We start from the raw sequence: 19639 nt of genomic DNA on the forward strand, positions 1-19639 counted from the left end.
TACATCCTAAATAAATAAGTAAATAATAAAATAAGTTGGGCAATCATTAAAAGAAAAAATACCTGGCTGTGGCTGGGTACAGTGGTTCAGGACTGTAATCCTAGCACTTTGGGAGGTTGAAGGAGGAGGATTGCTTGAGGCCAGGAGTTCAAGACCAACTCAATATTTTAAGAAAACAAAAAACAGAAAAAACAAAAAAACAAAAAACAAAAACAAAAACAAAAAAAACTTGGGGCAATAGTCCTGTTTTCTAGTAGAGTCTTTTTGCAAATAATGCTCTGATGCTATCCATGTTCTTGAGTATATGGAAGAAAAAAAAAAGATCGGCCTTGACCCTGTTTGATATAGATGAAAATCGATTTCCTATTTGGAAATCTTACTTATATCAGCTACAACAGGAAGCCACTCATCCTGGAAGGATTATCTGTACTTTTGAGGGAGAAAACAGCCCGAAGTATCATGGAAGAGAGTTTCACGGCATGATCTCCGGAGAAGCAGCTGACCAGCTCTTGAGTGTGACTGAGGGAGATACATCATGGGGAGAGGCAGCAACAGCCAGGGCTCTACACTTTGGCTTTCAGATTGGGAAGTCAAGCAAGAAATTTGAGGCTCTAGTGCAATGGAAATCACTTTGCTGGGGAGAAACACTGTGCATCCACCCGCAATCTGGTAACTGATGGCTTGATTACTGTCTATATTGAAACAAGGCAGCAGAATACATTGCCAAGGTGATGATAAACCCAGTTTATGAACACATAGGATGCACAACCTTAAACAGAGTGTCTGCTGGCAAAAAATATATGCCAGTCCTGAAAGAGACACATGGTGAGATTCTACAGGCCAGGATGAGGTGTTGGAGAAAAGGCTGACATCACTTGTTAGAAGAGCAACTCTGAAAGAAAACGAGCAAATTCCAAAATATGAAAAGGTTCACAATTTCAAGGTCCATGGATCGAGAGGCCCATGCTAGCATGAATACTGTGCCATCCTCATGTATGGTCTCATTGCTCAGGGAGTGAACCATGTGGATTGGTTTCAGTGTTCACAAGCAGTGACCTCACATGGTCCCAAATGACTGGCTTGAGGCATGCCAGCGTGTCCAGCTGTGACCTTACAGTGCTTGTCAAAAGCACACACTGCTAAGCGGCCAAGGGTGGTGGACATGTGCAACAGGGAGATTGAGTTTGAAAGTCCCAATTCTGAAGGGCTATACCATGTATCAGGATTTAGTGACTTAACTGATGTCAAGACGGCTTTTGACAGAGGTGGTGAGAAAGCAGCTATTTCTGTGAACACATACAAAGACATCAACATTACCACTGGAACTCAGAAACCGCACTTCAGGGATTTGCCAATTTCACTAATTACGCATGATATCTACCCTAAGTTTATAGAATCTGCCAAAACTATGGATCCTAGTGAGTAACTGGAAACCCTTCATGAAGCATTGAAACTACTGGCACCTGCTCGCTGTGAAACCCTCCGATCCCTGATGGCGCATCTAAACAGAGTGACGCTCCATGAAAAGGAAAATCTTGTGAATGCGGAGAGCCATGGAATTGTCTTTGGCCCATCCCTTCTGAGACTTCCAGAATGAAATGCCATGGCTGCATTGAATGATATACAATATCAGAGACTGGTGGTGGAGCTGCCTATCAAAAACGGAGACATTTTACTTTAAATTTTACATTTCAGGGAAAAGAAATGGTTTACAGGTGAAGGCATGTTTTATAGTAATTTAATTGGCTCCTATAGCTGAATTATTTCTTGATTAGAGATTCGGGCATATAACCAGATTAAAATGAAGGAACTTTCTGTTGTTTTTGTAGCACTGCTCAAATGTCTTATACAACAGTGAGCACACACTTTCTAGTGCTAGCAATCCTGGGTGTTTATCATGTTAAGAAAAACTCAAGCTATTGCATGATTAGCCCCCTATCTGGCAGAAACTCCATATAGAAGACACAACAAACCTGCCCCAGCACAGCCTCTGTGTCCTGCGTAATCTGTGGTGGTAATCCAGCGTGTTTCAGAATAAGCCTGTTGTGACTTTGCTTCAGGGTCTGTGTCACTAGTTTTTGATGCTTGTACAAACATGCAAACCGAAATGGATAAAACAGCACCTCTGGCTGTTGCATTACCAGACTATATCATATGCCTATTTTTTGCAAATGACTTCTGGTTTCTCTTAGCTCTTCTCTAACATAGCACTTTATTTTTATTTTTTTTTAATTTTTTATGTTTTTTGAGATGGAGCTTTGCTGTGTTGCCCAGGCTAGAGTGCAGTGGTGCGTTCTTGGCTCACTGCAACCTCCACCTCGCAGGTTCAAGCAATTCTCCTGCCTTAGCCTCCTGGGTAGCTGGGCTGTGGCTGGCTAATTTTTGTATTTTTAGTAGAGACGGGGTTTCACCATCTTGGCCAGGCTGGTCTCGAACTCCTGACCTCATGATCCATATGCCTCAGCCTCCCAAATTGCTAGGATTACAGGTGTGAGCCACCGCACCCGGCCTAACATAGCACTTTCTTTCTAGTACCAGCAAAAGCAAAATGTATTTTCAGACTTGTTGCTTTAATAAGTTATCCATACCAATAAAAAATATACAACACAGAAAAAAAAAGGAAGAGTAAGACTCTTTGTTGGTGGAGGGGGAGCAACTGGACCCTGGTTATGAAGCCATGGCTCAAAACCACTTGGTACTTCCTCTAGCAGAATCAGAGGATGGAGGCCAAAGGAAAGGCTTGTGAGGACACACACTGGCCACGTATGTGTCAAACACTGAGGACAGCGGGGAAGATGGCTTTTTGTTGGTGTTTTTTGAGATTCTGGGAGTGTTTGGTCATGTTTCATTCCTTAGGGAAACTATTCTGGAATTTCATCATGAAAGACAAACAGAAAAGCTGTTTGGTTGCTTCAGATCTCTTCCTTGGGTTCCCCACTCTTACTCTTGTCAAGTGCCATTTACGTGATAAGCACTGGGGATTCAGCTGTGAGTATGCACATCCCTACCTTTAACCCAGCGGATGGGGCACATGGGGAAAGGGGAAACCATCAGTTATAATATTGTGGTACACCATAGCACCTATGGTATTGAAGGTCATTTTCTCATATTTCCTTCATTTGTTCTTTGACACAGTTCATGATCAGACTTATTGGGGTGCTGCTGATGGTGGTAATGTCCCATCTGGAGCAGCCACTGCAAGGACATCGGCTATAGCATGTGTCGAGGGGCATGGCAGGTGCTGCATGCTCTGTGGAGCCAGCAGGAGTTGGGGCAGGCGAGGGCCCCACTCCTTACTGAGTTGGCAGGGCAGGAGCACATGCTCCCGGGCACAACCACAGCCACCCAGCAGCAGCTCCAGACCCTGGCATCCCTGCACTCTCGGCGGCCCAAGAAGCCCCCTGTCCCTGCAGGCTTGAAGTGCCTGCTCTCACTCCCTGGCCTTTCCCCACTCCTGACACCTGCTCTGGGGTAAGCAAAGTTGTGGCTGAGCCTGGGCACTGTCGTAACCTGGCTGGGTATGCACACACTCAGGGTGGCAGTGACACACCAGCCCCCTGCCACCTCAGCCACCTCCAGACTTTGGACACCAATGAGCATGGGAGGGGACTAGGGCACTGAGGGCAGCTCAGTGTGGACCTGCAGGCAGCCATAGGTACATACAGCCTGGGTGCTACAATGGCATGTTGATGGCTGCAGGAAGCAGATAGATTCCCAGGTGGGAAAGGGTAGGTCCCTGGTGAATCCTCTCCTTTAAGCTAGGAGTGGCCTGAAGCCTGGGGGCTGGGCTGCCAGTTCCAAGTGAAGTTAGTGGCCCAGAGTGAGAACTTCATTGGTGACCATTCAGCCAATCATTTGGTGCTTTTTCCAGGCCTGCCTGTGGCCACCCACGGACCAATCAGCACACGCTTCCTCCATTCTGAGCACGTAAAAACCCCAGACTCAGCCAGGCTGACACACTCATTGGGATGATCTGCCTGTGGAAATGGGCTACCCATCATGGGTCTCCTCTCCACTGAGAGCCAGACACTAGTCTGGATGACCTGCCTACAGAAAGGGGCTACCCACTGCGGGTCTCCTCTCTGCTGAGAGCTGGACATTCATTGGAACAACCTGCCCTTATAAAGGAGTTACCCACTGCGGGTCTCTTCTCCGTTGAGAGCTGGACACGCATTGGCACAACCTGCCTGCATAAAGGAACTACCCACTGTGGGTCTCCTCTCTGTTGAGAGGTGGACACTCATTGGGACAACCTGCCTGCATAAAGGAGCTACCCACTGCAGGGTCTCCTCTCCACTGAGATCTAGACACTCATCAGGGCAACCTGCCTGCAGAAATAAGCTACCCACTTCAGGTCTCCTGAGAGCTGTTCTGTTGCTCAGTGAAAATCCTCTCCGCCTTGCTCACCCTCCAGTTGTCTGCATACCTCATTCTTCCTGGATGTGGGACAAGAACTTGGGACCTGCTGAATGGTGAAACCGAAAGAGCTGTAACACAAACAGGCTGAAACATGCCTCCCCTGCCCACTTCTCACCATGTTGCAGGTGATGAGAAGGAGAGAAGGGCTGCAGCCCTTCAGGGAGCCCAGACCTAGGGGCTCTCCAAGCCGGGGCTGTGAAACCTCTTTGGGGCTCTTTGGTTCTTGGCATCTCTAAGCTTCCGGGTGCCACTGCATTCCCTGTCCAGATGTGGGTGCCCTCAGCGGAAGCTGCTTGTGTTACATCTGATCCAGCCGCAGCTTTTCATGGAGCCAGCATCTGTGCTGGTGCCTCTTGCTGCCTGCCCCACTGCAGCAGCTGGCATGCCTGGCTATGTGCAGTGGCCGGACCTTGCACTTGCTCGCTCACACACCCCTCACCACTCTGCACCTGGCTTGCCCTTGGCAGGTGTGCAGTCCCGGCTGGTAGTGTGGCTGAGCAAAGCCTGCTTGACCAAGTGGGTGGAACAAGCCCAGAAGGCCCGAACAAAACTTCGGCAAATGTGCCACCAGCCACAGAGGTTTCTGACTAGAAAAACAACACCCCAAGGATCCTGTGACACTGCATGGCCTGCTGTACTTCTGATCTGGGGGCATACGCAGATTCCAGTGATCTGTGGCACCACAGAAAGCCTACTTTCCATGGTGTATATGTGCCACATCTTCTTTATCCAGTCTACCGCTGATGGACATTTAGGCTGAATTCACGTCTTTGCTGTTGTGAATACTATGCAGCTCCTTTGCAGGGACATAGATGAGCTGGAGGCCATTATCCTTAGGAAACTAACACAGGCATAGAAAACCAAATACCACATGTTCTCACATAGAAGTGGGAGCTAAATGGTGAGAACACATGGATGCAAAGAGGGAAACAACAGACACTGGGGCCTGGTGGAGGGTGGGAGGAGGGAGAGGAGCAGGAAAAATAACTATTGGGCACTAGGCTTAGCACCTGGGTAACAAAATGCTTGGTAAAACAAACCCTTATGACACAAGTTTATCTATATAACAAACCTGCACAGCTACCCCTGAACCTAAACTAAAAGTTAAGCAAAAAAAAAAGAAGACTGGGCACAGTGACTCATGCCTGTAATCCCAGCACTTTGGTAGGCAGGGGCGGGCAGATCACTTGAGGCCAGGAGTTCAAGACCAGCCTGGCCAAATGATGAAAAACACCCCCCCATCTCTACCAAAAATACAAAAATTAGCCAGCTGTGGTGGCAAGCACCTGTAATCCCAACTACTTGGGTTGCTGAGCAGGAGAATTGCTTGAACCCAGGAGGCAGAGGTTGCAGTGAGCTGAGATTGTGCCACTGCACTCCAGCCTGGGCAAGACAGCGAGACTCCATCTCAAATTTAAAAAAATTAAAATTATAAAAAGCCTACTCTCTTCGGTGTCCCTGTTCCATGACAGCTCTTTGTTATAAGCTCCTGAGAAGGCCTCCGATGGGCAGCACGTCCAGTAGTCTCTCCTTCCCTCTGGCCCTGTGCTGTCTCAGAGACAACGGCCCCATCTCTGCAAGAAGCCGTGGCTTGGGGAGAAAGAGTAACCCTTGCTGCCAATTCAGGCCCCTACTATGCAGCAAGATGTTGGCCAGGTGCTTTCTGACAAAATCCTTTATGCCCTCCTGGCACTATGAGGGAGGTTTTAATACCCCCACTTATCAATGAGAACATGGAGAATTTGAGTGTTTATAAACTTTTCCCAAGTTTTCATAACTACTAAGTGGCATAAAGATAAAATTCCAAACCAAGTTTACTTAATTCAAAGGAAATAATTAGAAAAACCTAAGTCTAGACTGGACTGTGAATGATGCCTGTGATCCAGGTAGACATACAAATAGAATTAAAGACATTATGCATTTTCCTTTTTCTGTTTTTGTTTTTGTTTTTGTTTTGAGATAGAGTTTCACTCTTGTTGCCCAGGCTGGAGTGCAATGGTGCAATCTCAGCTCACTGCAACCTCTGCCTCCCGGGTTCAAGTGATTCTCCTGTCTCAGCCTCCCAAATAGCTGGGATTACAGGCGCATGCCACCACGCCCAGCTAATTTTTGTATTTTTGGCAGAGATGGGGTTTCATCATATTGGTCAGGCTGGTCTCGAACTCCTGACCTCAGGTGACCTGCCCACCTCAGCCTCCCAAAGGGTTGAGATTACAGGCATGAGCCACCACACCCAGCACATATTTGTTTTTCTACAAATGTGAGAGCAGTCCTCTTACTTCACACACACCTTGGTGACACTCTTAGGAGGTGACCTAGAAGAGCTACTGGCTTAAGGGGACAAAAAGGAGTGACAGTCCTCTGGGGGCAGGTACCCTCATTCTCCTCCACGTAGTGACAAGTTCGCCTTGACATGTCATTTCCCAAGAATTTGCATTCTGAACACATTGACATATTCAGACGCCTACCTGTTGCACAGAAGACTGGCGTTAGCTTTCCCTGCTGGGAGGGTTACCTTTGAAACATTTCCCCCAAAGTGACCTCTAGCAAAGTCATTCGACTCTCCTGTCTTGGGTTCTTGTCACTCTGTTCCACGAAGGGGGAACAGCCAAAATTTACTGCACTGAATCCTGACTGCCTGGGAAGGAAGAAGAAGAAAATGCAGCTTTCTTTAACACCCCAGGCTAATTAAAAAGGAATTGCCAGGGCTGGGCGTGGTGACTCACGCCTGTAATCCCAGCACTTTGGGAGGCCAAGGCAGGCGGATCACGAGGTCAGGAGATCGAGACCATCCTGGCTAACAAGGGTGAAACCCCGTCTCTACTAAAAATACAAAAAATTAGCCGGGCATGGTGGTGGGCGCCTGTAGTCCCAGCTACTTGGGAGGCTGAGGCAGGAGAAGGGCCTGGGAGGTGGAGCTTGCAGTGAGCCGAGACTGTGCCACTGCACTCCAGCCTGGGCGACAGAGCGAGACTCCATCTCAAAAAAAAAAAAAAAAAAAGGAATTGCCATTTGGACCTGGGGGAAATAAGTTGAAGGGGAGGTGATTGGTTTTTAGGTAAACTCTGTACTTAAAACCCAATCCTTCACTCCCTCTACTTTTTCTTTAGAACAAACCAGATTTCATCTGGCCAGATATTTGAGGGTATTCAGATCAGATGAGTCAAAGCCATTTGCAAATGTTATTGTCTCTTGTATAAAAGGACAAAATGAGAGTATCATCTTCAAATCTGCAAATGAACCCAGGTTACCCAGATATTCAGCAGAAATCAATAAACCCGTAAACCCATGACTGCTCATGACAATCAGTTTATTTTTTGTTTTAAAACTGGCAGTGAGCCGGGCGCGGTGGCTCACGCCTGTAATCCCAGCACTTTGGGAGGCTGAGGCGGGCGGATCACAAGGTCAGGAGATCGAGACCACGGTGAAACCCCGTCTCTACTAAAAACAGAAAAAATTAGCCGGGCGCGGTGGCGGGCGCCTGTAGTCCCAGCTACTCGGGAGGCTGAGGCAGGAGAATGGCGTGAACCCAGGAGGCGGAGCTTGCAGTGAGCCGAGATCGCGCCACTGCACTCCAGCCTGGGCGACAGAGCGAGACTCCGTCTTAAAAAAAAAAAAAAAAAAACTGGCAGTGGTTTTCATTCTCTATAAAGCTTTAGTCCTGCAGTGGACTTTTTTCCTGATACTTCAGAAGTCATCCTGGGAAATAAAGCTGCCATGCCTTCCTACGGGCCAGGAGTCAGACCCTGGATTCTGACTTCCTGAGAATGATGGAAATTTGGACCCTTGCTGCTCTTCGTGGATCGTATCCCGCCTGCACTCAGCAAGACAATGATTGAATTTTCAGGTGGAACTAGAGCTCCAAGGAGTGCGGGGGCTGGGAAAGGGATGCATCCCACTGGCCCCAACCCTATTTCAACCCCTCTCCTGGCTCCAACGAATGCCCAGGTTCTGGCATTTGCTAGACATACCTCACCTTGTGGCCCCCCAGCCTCTCGGGATGCCCCCATCTTTTGGCCTGGCCTGACCTGGCCTGGTTCCTCTCTACTACTTTGGGATATTTACCAAATTTTCCATTCCTTACAAGTCTAGCTCTGCGGCAAATAGTCTGGCTCTCTGGCTGCAACTCAAGAAAGGCTCTCACCCACCCACACAACTGCTGGGTGACCTGAATGCACCCAAGTTTAGGTAACATGCCAGAGATGGAGAGACAATTAGTTAGCTGTAGGACTGTATTAATCAGTCTCTCCAAATGCAGTCGAGGCACAGAGCCAAGGGTATTTAGCCCTTTTTGATTGTTTGCATCTAAATTAAAGTAGTCGCTACTTTCATCAATAGCAATTAATATTTCCTGAGTGCTTCTCAGTAGCATAGCATTGCATTAAGTCTGCCCAGGGCTTTTCACAACATAGAGGATGTGAAATTTCTGGTCTCAATGAGCATATAATAATAAGCAAGACATGACAATTAATTAGCAAATATTTACAGAGTGTGTATTTAGCCTAGGCATTTTGCTAGAAGCTTATACACCACAACTCAATCATCATAGAAGGGACCCACAAATAGGGAGAGCTGTCTCCAAAGCCCCGAGCTTCACAAAGGCGTGGGAGAGTTTGCTCTCACACTCTGGCCCCAGGCACCACCAACGGTTTCCAACCATGAGCAGTACCTTTCTCTTAGGGAGTGCCTGGAAATGTCTGGGAACATTTGTTATTTGCCTTAGGCTACAAACTGGCATTTACTGCGTGCAGTACAGGGATGCTGATGTTCAACAATGTGCCAGACAGTCCTTCACAACTGAGAACTTTCCCACTCAAAATGCCTGTAGAACTGTAGAGGACTACATGCTTGCAAACGAGACTTTCCCGATAAGTCCTGCTCTTGCAACCGAAGCAGGGCGTTCCTTCCCTGTAAACAGGGAGGACAAAGGAGCCAGCTGCAAACAGCAGACCCTGGGGGCTTGTTTATGTGTAAACATCTTGAAAATCCAGAAAGTCAGGGAAAGGTCAGAAAAACAACAATGTGTCTTGTGACTTGGCAACATTCCACAAACGACCGTATAAAATAAAGCAGAGCGCACCATTCGAGGTGGTCGCCATGTTTGTCTTGTCTTGTGTTGTCTTGTGTGTTCATTCCTTTGTTTAGGAAACACGTGGACCCCAACATAGAACCCCTGTTGAAAGCTGACAGAGTAAAAGCTGTGAAAATATTCAGAGGGTTGAGGAGTCCTCTGGCGATTTTCCTCCCCCATAGTTTGAGAAATCCTCTTTTGGAAAGGGAATGACATTTGGAGGGGTGAGGGCCAGGTTAGCCCAAACTCTCCAGGAGCCTGACTGCTTCAGGCATTAGAGAGTAAGCCTCAGTGGTCTGTTCTGCTAACAAGTCCAGAAGATCGTGTTTTTCACTGTTATGGCTGAGTTCTCTTTTTCAGAAGAAGTTAAGCAAGATTCTAAGTTTAGAATATTATTTGGTCCTTGTTTTCAACTCAACAGTCACATCACAGTGACATTTCAGGATAATGTTTCTTAATAATTGCGACCAATTAAAAAAAAAAGAAACAAGGAACATGAAGTGTAAAAGGACTAGTGCCCTGTAGTGAAATGTTCATCGGAGACCCCATCACCACCGGAGCCCCAGGCTTCGCACGATGGTCTGCGTTGTGGTCGAGCTGCCCGCAGATTTGCAGCAAGAGGCCAGTGAGGGGCAGCCTGAAACCACAGAAAGAAGTTGAACAGGCCGGGCATGGTGGCTCATGCCTGTAATCCCACACTTTGGGAGGCCACATTGGGCAGATCACCTGACGTCAGGGTTTTGAGACCAGCCTGGCCCACATGGCAAAACCTGGTCTCTACTAAAAATACATACACACAAAAAAGATTAGCTGGATGTGGTGATGGGCGCCTGTAGTCCCAGCTACTCGGGAGGCTGAGGCAGGAGAATCACTTCAACCTTGGGGGTGGAGGTTGCAGTGAGCCAAGATCACACCACTGCACTCCGGCCTGGGTGACAGAGCAAGACTCCGTCTCAAAAAAAAAAAAGAAGTGGAACAAGCTGTGGCCAACCCGGGGCAGGCAGTTGGAGAGAGTAGCAGGGGCGGAAAGGAGAATGACACCCAGCAGAAGCAGAATGTGGACGAGCCAGCCTGAATCTGCAAGGGGGGCAGGGCATGTGGGGTGAGGCACCAGAGTTCCAACCCACTCGCAGCAATGCTCTTCGGAAACAGACTGAAGTGTGGCCTTGGAGAGTGGCATCTGGCTCCAAGGAAGGCCACTGATGCCTTCGGGAAGGTGAGCCAAGTCTTCGTTCACTCACAAGAACAATTAAGGCACAATTTCTGTTTTTAATTAATTAATTAATTTTTCTGAGACAAGGTCTCACTCTGTCACCCATGCTGGAGTACAGTGGCGCCATCATGGCTTACTCTAGCCTCAACCTTCTGGCTCAAGCGATCCTCCTGCCTCAGCCTCTCAAATAGCTGGCACTATAAGCATGTGCTATGACAGTGGTTAATTTTTTAATTTTTTAATAGAGCGCAAGTTTCCTTATGTTGCCTAGGCTGGCCTCAAACTCCTGGGTTCAAGTGATCCTCCCACCTTGGCCTCCCAAAGCGTTGGGATTACAAGTGTGAGTCACCGCGCCTGGCCTTGGGGTTTTCCTTTAACACTTATTACCACTTCTGTTCTCTAAGAGATCCTTTTGTACGTACAGCCCAAGACAGCATCAGTCCTTTTTTGCAGTGGTGATGTTATGGGCTCATATGTACCCTAAGTAATTACTCACTATTACTCCTGCTTCTTTCCTACATTGCTGTTTCTTAAATAGCAGCCTTCCCTGTTAGATATTTGTGGAATATTATTTCTCCCCAGGTGTGTTACCTTACATTAACCTATACACTTATGCTAGGATTACTTTATCCTAAATCAAAAGTACATCTTTTTATATAAAGTATTTTCAACTTACCATGGGCTTACCTGGATGTAATCTCACGGTAAGTGGAGGAGTTACTGAGTACATATTGCTTTTGCACCATTGTGAAGTTGAAACTTATAAGTCAAACCATAGTAAGTCAGGGACTATCTGTGTTAAATCTAATCTCATTCACTTCATTTCCTCACTAAATTTGCCAGCTCAAACTACAATTTAATCTGTGTTTTTCTGTCTCCCTCCATCTCTTTCTTCCTTCCTCCTTCCCCCTCTTCCTCTCTTCCTTTCTTTTTCTTTGTCTTTTCTAATTTAGTAGTACAAATCATTTTCCTCCTTCTCGCTGGTAGATAAATTGTGGTGTTGGTGTAAAGGCCTTGGCCACAATGGATCCCCACCGTATTCCAGTCTACACCTCCCCCTTCCAAGAGCATTAATAATCAGTGCTTACTGTTGCCAATCTGATTGTCAACAGTTTGCATTTATCATGAGGGTTGACAGTAATGGCTGTGGATTTGGCTTTACTGGAGGGGGATTAGTTGTGGAATCCTGATAAGATAAGCAACAAACAGGAAGGGACCCCAGGTAGGGAGGGGCCCTAGCTGGGGAAGAATAATGAACAATTGCTCTGAGAAACAGCTAATCACAACTCATGGGTACAATGACCTCATTCCATGGGTACAATGACCTCTTTCCATGGACACAATGACCTTTCTGCAGGTAGCCCCTCCAGTGCGACCCTATAAAACTTCCCTCCAGGCTCTGCCTCTTTGCAGACAGCCCCTTCTCTGCTGTGCTGCCTGTTGCTTTCTTGCAACACATTTTCATACTTTCTCTAATAAATCTGCCTTTGTTTACCTACAACGGTCTTGGGAAATTCCTTCACCGCCCTTGCCACTGGACCCAGCTAGTCCCGCCCATGACATTAGTGTCATATCTTGAACTCTTAACTGTTGAAATAATTATTTTCCTTTGCAGATTGACCTGGCTTTCCTGCTAATAGTTAGCTATTGGATAGTCAACAATCTTGCACTTCCTTTTCTCTGTAATGTAGGCATTGATAGGAGGGGACTCGTATTCAATCATACTTGCATGTGCACACTACACTCTTATCCCATCGTTACTTCTCCAGGCTACACCGTGATGGCAGCTGAGAAGAGCAGCCCTCCATGGTTGGCCACTTGATTCTGGGTCAAGACTCCTGCCTTCTAGTCCCACTTAGTCACAACTTTGGCTGGCACAGGACACCCAGCCTCTCTGTATCTTGGTGTTCTCTGTCTGTAAGATGGAGAGCACCTCACAAGATGTGGGGTCTGTGGGAACAAGCCAACGTCTGGGGATATTTTTAGGAGGCTGGGATTTTAAATAGAAATAAATAAATAAAGCTTTGAAAGTCAAAATCCTAAAAAAGATCATAACAAGAAGAGATCACCTATATAACTGGGATTGCAGGACTTGAAGCAGAGAACGCAGGATTCAGGTAAGTTGGCTTTCCGTTGTATCTCTGAGGTATGACTGGGTCCTCATGCAGCTCAAAAGTTGGGGAACTAGGTGTGGGTCCGTACACACGAATGCAGCCAGCACCGTATCCAGCACCTTTGAGTTTCGCATCCTCCCATATTGCATGGATGCATATGACTTTGGAAGAGATGCTGGGTTCTAGGGATAATCCCAGAATCAGGTAAGTCTGGGCTACACTGAGTATCCAAGTTCATTTTTCAATCATTCATGTCAGAGAAACTAATGAAACTCTGTCATTTTCAAAATAGGAAGTGACTTCCCCAGGATCCCATGGTTACAACACTTCTAGGTCCAGACCACACTCCAGAGTGCAATTCTGTGTGGTGGTTAGGAGCACAGGCTTTGGATCTGACAGGTCTGGGCTCCAGAACCCCTGGAAAGCAAGCAGCACATCTGTCATTATTTGCAGTCTACCCAGGAAACCCAAGAAAATTGGCCAAAAATTTGACCAATTTACTAGTCATGTCTTCACGTGAATATTGTAAAATAATAATGATTCTTAAATTGATATTTTAGATTAAATTCTAGAGTCAGAACACATAATAACAAATCAAATTTTGTAAATGAGGGCAGACATGTACTGAAAGATATCTAAATACATATTACATATTAAACACACGTGCACACATAAGGGTGTGATACTTGCACAAGAGTGAACAGACAAACCAGTGGGAGGAAGGGTGAATTATTCAATAAATAGTGCTACAAAAAAAACAAAAAAAAATTGACGGCCTATTTTTTCCAGGTAAATTAAGGCAGTAAATGTAAAAAAAAAAAAAAAAAAAAGTCACAATAAGAAAACTAGGGGAAAAAAAAGCTAAATATTTATATGACCTATGGCTGGGAAAGAACTTTGAAAACATTGAAAGTACAAAGAAAAAGATAATTTGGCTACATAAAAATGTAAAACGTAGGCACATAAAAATTAATTTAAAACACGAGCTAGAAAATGACAGACAAGGAGTTAATGTTTCTTCTTTCATTTGGCAAAATTATTATTATTTTTTTTTTGAGACAGAGTTTCGCTCTGTTGCCCAGGCTGGAGTGCAGTGGCATGATCTCGGCTCACTGCAACCTCCACCTGCCAGGTTCAAGCAATTATCCTGCCTCAGCCTTCTGAGTAACTGGGACTATAGGCAAGTGCCACCACGCCCAGCTAATTTTTTGTATTTTTAGTAGAGACGGGGTTTCACCATGCTGGCCAGGCTGGTCTCGAACTCCTGACCTCCCGATCTGCCTGCCTTGGCCTCCGAAAGTGCTGGGATCACAGGCGTGAGCCACTGCGCCTGGCCTTGCCAAATATTTCTTGAGTACCTACTATATGCTAGGTACTTGCTATGTGCTGGATGTGCAGCAGCAGACAATACAGCAAAAGCACTTGTCCTGAGGGAGCAGACAGTGGACAAGTTGTTAAGAGGGGCAGTAAACCCCAACAAGAAAATGGACAGAGCATATGAGCAGACAATTCACCTAAGAGAACAACTGAGCACATAATCAACTCCTGTGTGGTGCTTCTCCAAGTCTTGTCTTAATTCTGCAATCGGAACCTAGATCCTGTATCAACTGCCCAGCTCCCCTTTGGAAGCTCAGCCTCCCTCCTAGTCACTGCACCAGACCTTTGCCAACATTGGCTTCCCTGTCCATACTCTTCAGCCAGGCCTTGCCATCCCTGCCACCCATCTGGGATTCCAGGCTCCTGGGAATGGTTTGGGATCCCGGCTCCTCCATGTAAGACCTGCATGACCTTGGGCAGGTCACTTACCCTCTCTGTGCCTCCGTTTCTTCATCTATGGATTGCCAGTTAAAGTAGTGCCCCCTCTTAGCAGTGAGGATCAAAGTCCTCAGGGCGGGACCTGGGCAGAGAGGCAGCTCTCAATAAACATCCGTGATTATGGCTCTCCTTTCAAGGTGGCCCAGAGCCGGGTCTACAGAGGGGTAGCGCTGCTGGGACCAGAAGAAAACCCCACTCCCACAGGCCAGCAGGAGCACTGCCTCTGTGCAGGACTGGCCCTGCGTGGAAGTTTTACAGCAACTGCCCTCAGCCTAATGGCAGCAAATCTCTCCTCTGAGCCAACTCCGGGTGCGCAAGGCTGGGGAGAACTCAGAATCAGGAAACTCACACTTCTCGCTGTTCTTATGGACATGTTGTGGGTCTTTATTTGTGACGTCCAAATGCATTGCGTTGCAGGACTACCCACTGACTCTTCATGAACTCACCTGGGATGGTTCTCCAAGTCCTAATAAACTCCTACCTGGCCTGTCTCTTGAGCCAATGTGAAGCAGTGGAAAAAGACATGGAAAAAGGTCTCCTTGAACGCCCAAGTAATGAATGAAAACTAAGAAATCTTGCTAGCATTTCTCCCCCGATCTTGTCGAAAACAAACCCTACCCTATACATGTTTATTCTTCTGCCTGGGCTTCTTCAGGTATCCCCCCGGGGAAATGCTACAATCCTGGGGTTGTATTTCAGCGTGGCTCAGTCCTGCCTTGGCAGTGACACAAGATAGCAAAACTACTGTTCTCCAAGGTAAGAGGGAGATTTAGGGTTCGTATTCCAAGTGGCTGATGTGAAATTTCAGGGGCTCTTGGATTCTTGGCTTGGGAACAAGGCCATGAATAACCAAGACTTTCAAAATGTCTTTATTCCCCCTGCTCCCTTACAAAGCACCTTAGGAAGGAGAAAGTGCTACATGGAGAATTCGACAGTGGAACTCTAATGCTATCCTCGTTCACAAAACCAAGATATACTTCAATACCACAATACAAACATAGCTCTTGGCCATAAATATAGAATTTTCAAAAGCATAGAAGATGCTCAAATTTTTATTTTCAAATTTGAAAGTTCCTTCTCCTAACTTCAACCCTCCCGATTTGTAAGTAGGAATATTATAGTTCATCACAAATTCATATTCCAGTACATTAATACGGTGGTGAAACACAGGAGACAGAACATGTATATAGCATGAGTATGTAAATTAATAGGCATGAAGCTTTGAAAAGGATATCCTGTTAGAGATTTAATTTTAACTGTAGCAGCGCCTGGTTTCACCTTTATTTTTCCTTAACCCATGTTCTCTATTTCACAGCAAAAGGAAACTACTCATAAAGTGTTGAATTTGAAGATACAAATGTATTCAAGAAAATAACATTGATAACTTAAAGTGGAGATTTTATCTAAATGAGAATGATCACTGGAAACTGTGATGACACACAGAGGAAGTGTAGAATGTTCTAGTACCTTCTGAGTCAGGCTAGCGGCAAGGGCAGGCTAGCACAGTGTTTTGATTGAGGGTTTTTCATGATGCCATATCACAGACCTATGAGAAGATGGGTTTCAAAGGACAAGTCATAGGTAACCTGTAAACAAGTAGTTTAATCCACTTTAGCACTGAAAGTTCCTTGAAGCACAGGTTAAATTTGTTCTGGGTAAATTGCTTCAGATTGAATAAGCTGACACTTCCCACTTCCTTCCTGTTTCTCTTTCCATTTTCTGTGTCCCAACTTTCTTCTTCCAGATCAGTTAGTTCTTTCCTCCTCCTGGACCAGTTTCATCATATCTATCATACAGGCAAGTCTTCTTGATTAATTAAGATAATTGTTTTGGTTTGGTTCTGAAATGCATTATCCCACCTTCTTAGTCTACTTACAATATTTTCCTTAGGCTAATGTTAAAATTGGTCTAAGGAAACTATGCCACCTCATTCTCCCACCCAGCCATGCCTTTCTCCTGCTACAGAAACTCCCATGCACAGAGACAAGGACAGCCAATGTCTGGAAGTGCCAGGAGCCATTTTGGGATTTATGACAGGTGCTACACGTGTTCTGGGGGCTGACGATGGAATGCACTTCTGGTCTGCTCTGCCTTAATTTGTTTTTCTAGACATGTTCAACAGCTGGACAAGATCCCTACGATCCATTAGGCTCTGTGCCCTTGAAACACTCACACAAACAGGTGGAGAATCCCTGCAGGCTCACACTCCCCATGGCAGTCCTTAAGAAACTCAGCTTTCCCACGACCAGACATCTAGGAACAGAATGAGTGAGGCAGGGGAGGCGTACGGTGTAAGAAATGGAAGGAAAATTCTAAATGTAAAGAAAAAAGGAACCCCCAACGTCAGGCACTGTATTTGGTCCTGGAGATACAAAGATCAATATAGTGAGATATCTTACTAAGATCATAAAATAAATAAGATGTGGGATCTTAGAGTCTAGAAAATGGAACAGACAAGTAACTCAATAACTACCAATTTAATATAATAACAGTAATAGAATGTACAGTCCTCAGAGGATGTGCAGAGAAGCAAGAGTGAGAAACCCTATCTGAGGGCATAGGGACAGGTTTTGTTGTTGGTGGTGGTTTTTTTTTTTTGAGACAGAGTCTCACTCTGTCGCCAGGCTGGAGTGCGGTGGCGTGATCTCAGCTCACTGCAACCCCTGCCTCTGCCTCCCGGGTTCAAGTGATTCTCCTGCCTCATCCTCCCCAGTAGCTGGGACAAGGACAGGTTTTAAAGAGAATTTAGCCACAGAGTTTTCAGAGAAGAGTCGACTAGAAAGATTCAGTGGGGCAGGATGCTCTGGGTGCGATGGAGATGGACATATACAACCTAATAAAGAAGACAGGAACGACCTCCTCCTGCCCTCCAATAAAGACACGCGGCCTGTTTCCAACCCTAACATACAGGTATGTCTGCTTAGTGGACACTGAAATGAAGAGGAGGCTCAGAGCCAAGCATGTTAGACTGGCGCGTTCAGGAAAGAGCAGAGAAGTTTGTTGCTCAGCAAAGAGGGGAGAGGGGGACGCCAGGCCACTGCGAAGGCTCCAGAGGAGGCAGAACTTGCAGGCGCCCTTGGGTTCTCCGGGGGGGCTTGGCAGCCACGGGGACCAGGGAGGCATGAGAAACGAGGGTAGTTAGGGTAATTGGGGCAGGTCCCCCTGAAGGAGCGCCTTCCAGCCCAGACTGCCTCGGGAGGATGCACTTTACCATCCAAACCAAGTGGGGAAGGGGAAGAGAGGCGATCAGTCGCTGCAACAAAAAAAGAAGTGCTCCAGGTGGGAGGATTGCTTGAGGCCAGGAGTTTGAGACCAGCCTGGCCAACATAGCGAGACCCTGTCTCTATTTTTTTTTTTAAAGGCAAAATTTAAATTACAAAAGAAAGAAGAAAAAGAGGAAGTGCTGGCTGTGCAGCACAGCAGAAAACTTGGGTCAATGATGACCACGTGGACAGAGGCTGCAAGTGTCGGGGAAAGAGGACAGGCCGAGAACCGCTGGTTTGCAGACCCCTAACTGGCCCCCGCTGGTCCCCACAGCTGACTCCCTAAACTCGGAGGAAGTGCCAGTTGGCCAGGTCCTGGGCAGCCCGGGCGCTGGCCCCGCTCCAGGTCTCCGGAGCAGGGGTGCAGGCCCGAGCACCTGCACGTGGCGTGCGCCCCCAGCTCCTCCCGGACGGCAGCTCACCAGCCCCCGCCTTAAGTTTCTGGCTTCCACCCAGCCAAAGCCAGGAAATCTCTGTCCTTATGCCTCGATTTGTTAATTATTTAAGCACTCTGTGTGTGAGAGAGAGCGTGTGTGTTTAATTTCCTTCATCAAAAAGCACGCCGAGCCCACTGGGACCGCGGTGCTGAAGAGGCCGCCGGCCCGGGAGAGACTGCATTCTGAGACCCAGCCCGCAAGCCCCGAAGTCGGAGATCGCAAGGTCCTAGTGGCAACAGAGCCTCCTAGCGATGAAAGCGAGCCTCGCCCCGGCTCCGGTGATTCCTCCCCAGCTCACCCCGCCACAGGTCTGGCGTCTCCCCGGTCCTCCCCGGCCGGCCGCGGGCAGAGCTGGGAGGGCTTCTCAGCCCGCCGGGCACCCCTGCTGCGGCTCCATCCAGACCCTCCCGCTGCCAGGAGGCGGGACCGGGGACGCTGGGCCCCGATTCAAGCCTATCATGGTGGATCATAACATAATAACATAACATAACATAACATAACATAACATAACATAACATAACACAACACAACACAACACAACACAACACAACACACTGAGCGTTTAGATTCAGCGTGTACTCTGGGCCAGACTCAGCTCTAAGCTGGTGTGGATCACCATGATGACCTCTAGACTCTCCTCTGAGGTGGGTTCTACTGTTAGCCCATTTAACAGATGAGGAAATGGAGACAGAAGTGGTGGAGGAACAGGCCTAAGCTCAGGCGGTGGCTAAGTGACCAGGGCAAGCCCCTCGCCCCGTGTGCTGGAGGAAGCCCGAGCCCAGGCTCTGTCGCTGAGCAGGGCACGCCTTCCAATGCAGCACCCAGATGCATCCAACACTGTGCACGTGCACGGGAATAAGAAACCATGACAAAAATACGGGTGCATCGATGTAGAGTAATGAGAAAGGAAAGCTGTTTGTAAGCACGATTTTAAAAACCCAGAAAACATCAGGGGGAAAAATGGAACGGCCTGAACAAATAACAAAATTCTAAACCTGGGTTGGCTATAAAATAACATACAACTGAAGAACTGGGGCCGGGCATGGTGGCTGGGGCCTGTAATCCTAAGCATGTTGAGAGGCCACAGTGGCCTCCCAAAGATGACCTGAGGCCAGGAATTCAAGACCAACCTGGCCAACATAGTGAGATCCCATCTGTATTTATTTTAAAAAATAAAAGCAAATACTTGCCGTACAGCACAGAGGATTGCTTGAGCCCAGGAGTTAGAGACCAGCTTGGGAAACATAGCAAGACCTCATCTCTACTAAAAACAACAGCAACAACAAAAAATTACTCAGGCATAGTGG

The 19639-nt window shown here is 47.1% G+C and overlaps 1 pseudogene; it reads left to right on the forward strand.

Annotated features, from left to right (window-relative positions):
• Positions 1 to 290: 290 nt before the first annotated feature.
• LOC112624401 lies at positions 291 to 1681 on the forward strand (annotated as a pseudogene).
• The last annotated feature ends 17958 nt before the right edge of the window (positions 1682 to 19639 follow it).

This window comes from Theropithecus gelada, chromosome 5 (genome assembly GCF_003255815.1).
Source record: "Theropithecus gelada isolate Dixy chromosome 5, Tgel_1.0, whole genome shotgun sequence".
In the NCBI taxonomy this organism is placed as follows: domain Eukaryota; kingdom Metazoa; phylum Chordata; class Mammalia; order Primates; family Cercopithecidae; genus Theropithecus; species Theropithecus gelada.